Genomic DNA, 6,493 nt, shown 5'->3' with positions numbered 1-6,493 from the left:
GACGGGAGAAGCATTTTCTTTTACGAAACAGTCATCAAGCCTGTAGCGTGTGGGTATGCGAGATACTTGCAAACAATTTTTTTTTTTTAGATTGCCGATTCTAATTTTATTAATTATCCTATTTTTTAAAGATAAATATCGTGATTACAATTGAATATTTGGAAATACGTATCATCTTAAATTCTAAATTCAGGTATCAAAATAAAATGCAAAAATACAAAGGAAACCCACTAACCTTAATTCAATAGAAATACCCAACAAATCAAAATACAAAAGTATGTGCTAACAAAACCTGCAATCAAAACAAGATAAAATGAAGTATAAATTTTACAACAAAATATAACACAAAAATGTTATCGATGTCATATAACTTGTAAACATATCTGATCCATTCGAATAGCTCTCATAATGTCTTTTGGAAGGTTGTCTCTGGTATTAAGTAAATACTTTGTACTTCTTGTGTCCAATTTAGTTAATTTGTCTGTAATATGGTTCGTTTCCCTAAAATAATGATAAGGACATACAACCAACAAACAAGCCATCAGTTTAGCCTCTTTCCAGTATCTCTAACTACGCCAAAGAACTTGCCCATCTTTCTCCCACCAATTAGCTACTAGCCTAGAATCCGTTTCAACTTGTATGTGATTAATATTCATTTTAGCACATAAACTAAGATCATCAGATAGGGCTCTTATTTATGCAATTTTGTTTGAATTAATATCATAGAATCTAACAAAAGCAAAAAGTATATGATCATTCTCATCTTGAAGAATACCTCCACCTCCACTTCGACCTAGATTGCTCATACTAATGCCATCAATGTTAAGTTTAGCAAATCTCTGAGCCGGGCGCATCCGCTTCAATATCTGCATAAATTTTTTTTTGGACAGACATCTTCATTAAATTGAGTTGTCGTAAAATCGTCCCATCTGAACATTTGGTAAATGGCTTATTCGTTTTTGTGTGAATGAGTTGGGCTAAAAATTCTTGATCTTGTAGCACACTTGCTCCATAGTTTGAGCAACCCCCTCCATTCTATCTTTACATATGTATAACCACAGAAACCAGCTTATTAATGAAGGAAGAATGTCAATCGCAATGTTGATTTACGAAACCGTCTGAGCCTTTGATAGCCATTGCTAAATTTTATCACGCCATGTATTAGTAAGAACAAGATTTAGATCCAGTGTGGCCTAAAAAAAATTCCAAACAAATGAAAGAATCTCTCCAAAAAGTAACTAGTCAAAAGGTAGACCATTAAATATACATTTTCACGTAAATATAAAAATTTTACTCGGAATTAATTTATGTCATATCTATTTAGCCCATGACACTTTTTCTTTAGGATCATGTTTGTTGTGTCAAGCTGAAATGTCATAACGTTGTCATTCTGCTTTGCTTTTCGTATAGGAATATTAGTACCTGAAAAAAAATAAATATGTTGTAACTTCAGTTATTCACAGATAGGACTCCCCATTATCTCCTAAATTTTCTCTCAGTTATCTCCCATATCATAAAAGACATCATCTATAGTCAAGTAGGCATTCGTAAAATCTGAGAGTTCACCAAATATCCCTAAAGATGACCAATTTTCAAACCAAGATGATATCTTGCTTTCATTAATGATCCATCTCGATCCTCTAATCAATGCTTTGATCAATGGTTGCAAACATATTAAGGCTACTCGGGTGGAGCCTTTTTAGCCCATGCTGTGGCACAGTGGCCGTTAATGATGAAGGTTTTTTTTTCTAAAACAAAACCGAAGAAAATTTGAAGGATGTAAATCATATCTAAAAATATAATTCCAACAACTAGGACAACCTAACGATATTTCAAATGAGAAATGATATTTATAATTTTAAGTTTTGTAATTACGTACATTTTTTTAAAAAAGTGGATAAATTTCAAATCTATATAAAAAAATTATTTTTTTAATGATAGACTCTATTTTTTCTAAAATGAAGTACACATAACTTATTCATCCTAAAACTATATCAAATGTTACTCTATAAATATTCATGAGAGTGTACACAAATTCCATGTCTCTAATACTGCCTATATACAAAACAAGAGAGGCCAATTACAACCATGTCTATGAAACAAGCTTTTGAGCAGACATTTACGGTTGAAATTCTGAAGGAGACTCTGTGCCAAATCACAAAGTAAGTGGATAATCATTTGACATCGAAATAACCAAATTCATCACTTGTGTTCTGTTTCTTCAACCATTTAATGCGCGACTTATGTTTATCATGTACTAGGGTGTACTCAGTCTGGAAGGTCACAGATCAATCATTTTGATCCATTTGGTTTGATTCGGTCTATGAATATTTTTTTAACATAAAATTAATACAAAGATTAAATTAAATTAAAATTAAGTAATCTTTTTAATATTTTATATATGATTAATGAATATTAAATAATTTCATTATATATATGGTCAATAGTGATTTCTTTGATGAAAATTACATAATTAACTTATACAACTATTATATAAAATAATATTTTATTTATAATACTTAAATATATAATATTTAAATATATATACATTCGGTCGATCTCGATCCAGTTCTGTCCAAAAAAATCACACCTGTTAGAGCATTCGATGATCAGTTAAGAGAATCAAGGAAATCAGTCAAAGAGTTTGATGATCAGTTGAGAGAATCATGGAAATCAGCTGAATAGCAATTAAGAGAATCAAGGGAGAAGTTGAAGACATCGGATCAAATCATAAGTGGTGCAGTAAACGATCCTCTCCAAATTTTCCTTTTTCTGCTTTGATTCAAATAATAGAACAAAGTTAGCTGTAAAATATATTTTGTACTCCTTAATTTTTTATAGTTTGTTATATGTAATCTGCTATTAATACAACGGAATGAAATACAAACGGCAAGCAAGTCAATCAGTTCAAACTCTCTCGTCTCTGTTTTACTTCATATGTTTATAATTCTTACATGATATTAGAGTCTGCCACAAGAATAATGGGGTTCATACTACTTACCCCATGATAAGGATCAGAAAAAAATACTGGCTTGCGTATGAGGGAGGATGTTGAGGAATAATCTCACATTGTCTGTGGATAAAATCTTGAGCATGTTTATAAAGAATGAATAATCATCTATTTCATGGTGTGCCAAGAAACAAGGAGTTGTCTTGCGTTCAAGCATGGAAGCGGAATACCGAAGCATGGTTGCGGAATATCGAAGCATGGCTTTGGCTACAACCAAAGCTTATTGGTTCTGAAAGTTGATAAAGGAATTCAAATTATATATTTCATCACCTCCAATTATCTGGTGTGACAACATAGGAGTATTGGCATTCGCTTCAAATCCCGTCTTTCATGTTAGGACAAAATACGTGAAAATTCGCTATCATTTCATTAGAGAACAAGTGGTTAACAAAGATATCTTGGTGAAGCATATATATACAAAAGATCAAATAGCCAACATGTTTACAAAGGGCCAAACAGCAACTCATGATTCGCCAACTTCCCATGAGTTTGCAGGGGATGTTAGAGCATTCGATGATCAGTTAAGAGAATCAAGAAAATTAGCCGAAGAGTTCGATGATCAGTTGAGAGAATCTAGGAAATTAGCCGAATAGCAGTTAAGAGAATCAAGAGAGAAGTTGAAGATAACAAATCAAATCAGAAGTGGTGCAGTAAACGATTCATCTCCAGATTTTCCTCATTCTGTTTTGATTTGAACAATAGAACAAAATTAGCGGGTAAAATATATTTTGTACTCCTTAATTTTCTATAGTTTGTTATATGTAATTTGCTATAAATACAATGGAATGAAATACAAACGGCAAGCATGCAAGCCAATCAATTCAAAATCTATTATCTCTGTTTTACTTCCTTTGTTTATAATTCTTACAAAACCTACCAATAAGACTATCAATCCGATATGAACCGAACCATTCGGTCCCCTCGATTTTTCCAACCCAGACCGATAGTCTCCCTATTAGTGCCACGTACTCGACGTTCAATATCTCATTATTATTTTTGCACTTTGCTAATACATCTACCAGCGTTTAAAGAGGGCTTAACAAAATGGAAGGCTAAAGTTTGAAACCCCCTCCTCCAAATATTAAAAAAAAAAAAAAAATTCAACTTAATAGAACTCGTACATGTGTGGCATTTTCCCCTTCAGCCACTCTCAAACTCAACATCAACGATGACATGATTGTCTTCTATTTGGTTCGTGTCCTTTAGAATTTACATTCGGAATTTTAAAATCTGAGATGAAAGAGAAATTAATATACAACATAGTATCTAAAATAATTTTTAAGCATTTATTCTGCTCAAGAAAATTACTGGATGTCAGTAAACATTTTATGACCCATTTTATATGTCTATTTATATTTGACGTATTGATGCAATCAAAACAAATTGATGTAGTTAGAATTTAATAATCTCAAATTAGAAAATAAATTTTTTATTTCGAGGTTAATTTATTTTCCCTGGCATTGTAACGTATAATTATCTAAAGTACATTGACTAGATTTTATTCTAAATTCATTTTATCTAATTATTATAATTTTTTTAAATTTTCACATAAAATAAAATAAATAATTTAATTTTTTCAAATATAAAAATAAAAATAATATTAAAAATATATATTTTAATAATTTATTATTTAATTATTTAATTTTAATCTCAAATCATCTCATCTGAAAAAACAAACGAGTAATATCGAGTTCTAGATTTCTCCTTTAAAAGTCGTGTTTAAATTTAATAAATATATAAACGCATAAAATACCGCTGATATTAAACTAAGCATTTGGGTGTGAAAATTGAAAAAGAATGTAATTTAATTAGTATCGTTTATAGTCGCCTGCCTTAATTAAGAACTTGTCAACTTGCAATACGTTTCACTCCCTAATATGAAGGGCTTAGACTTTTTTTGTCGATTGCATCCGAAGAGATATATATTTGTCACAATTATAATGCACATAAATTATATATATATATATATATATATATATATATATATATATAAGTTTAGGATAACGATGGACGTGGTCGTACGTTGTCGTGTTATGGTGAAACATTTAACATGCGTAGGAATTATGTTCATCTAGCTGGTTTCAGTAACGTAGACTCGAAGAGAAGAGAATACTAAGGCGGGTTTAGGTATAATAATTGTTTCGTTTGATTTTATTTCATTATTATAAATTTTTTAAATTTTTATATAAAATATAATAAATAATTTAATTTTTTAAAATTTTAAAATAATAATAATATTAAAAATAATAATATTTTAATAATATTTTATTCAACTTTTAATTTTTATTCTAACTCATTTCAATACCTAATTTTGACAAGCTGTCGATTTTTTTTGAATGGCACGTGGGATCAATTAATTCTCGTGATCAAACTCATGTTATCGTAATGCATGCTCAAACTGCACGTGGATGTTTATATAAAATATAAGTATAATAAATTATTTTGCTTTGATCCAACGCAAGAAACGTAGATTTCATGTGATCTTTGCTTCGATATCTTAAACTAATTACTTCAATTTCTGATCTAAGTTAAATAAAAGGGAAATGATTTATATCGTTTTAATTTTTAACGATGGAATCTATTTTTTTTATTGTAAAAAATAGATAAATTTATACACTGTAAAATTATATTTAATATTACTCTAAATAAAAAAATATAAAACTTTACGCACAACACAGTACTAAAAGATAAAATAAAAAAAAAGTGAATAAGCATATATTAAAATCTAGGCAATTTGCAATATGTTCTTTAATATCAACACTAATTAAATTCTATCTAATATTACTATATTTTGTAATCTTATTTTCATACTATTTAACACTTTGACTCCAAACATAAAGTTATAATTTATAACATCCACTAGTGATCTGACTATTTAACAACACGCCTAAAAGCAACAACTTTAGTGTGCAATAATTTATAACATCCACTATGTTTGTTTTTAATAAATTTTAGAAATTTTTTCAATGAAAAGACTTTTAAACTCAAGAAAGAATTATTTCTAAAATATTTACCTAATTAATTACTTTCCAAACATAAATAAAAATAAATCTCAAGACTATTTCAATCTAATCATATTATACAAATCTAAGGGTTCGTTTGTTTTCAGAAATGAGATGAGATGTGTTGAGATTAAAATTAAAAAATTAAATAAAATATTGTTAGAATATATTTTTTAATATTATTTTTATTTTGAGATTTGAAAAAATTGAACTGTTTATTTTATTTTGTATAAAAATTTAAAAAAATTATAATGATGAGGTGAAATGAGATGAGATATTTTCTGAAAATAAATTATACCTAAAAAAAAATATCAATAATTTCATATATATATATATATATATTGTTTTTGAAAAAAAGATCTTTGATACAAACAAGGAAGCAAATAAGTGCGTAGGTCCACCTTCCTTGTTTTTTTAAGGGTGTCTGTAGCGCGGCCAATGAAAGTCAACGGCCTCCCACGCCCACTACTTTCTGTCTAAC

This window comes from Juglans regia, chromosome 13 (genome assembly GCF_001411555.2).
Source record: "Juglans regia cultivar Chandler chromosome 13, Walnut 2.0, whole genome shotgun sequence".
Lineage (NCBI taxonomy): Eukaryota > Viridiplantae > Streptophyta > Magnoliopsida > Fagales > Juglandaceae > Juglans > Juglans regia.
This window is presented reverse-complemented; position numbering follows the sequence as displayed.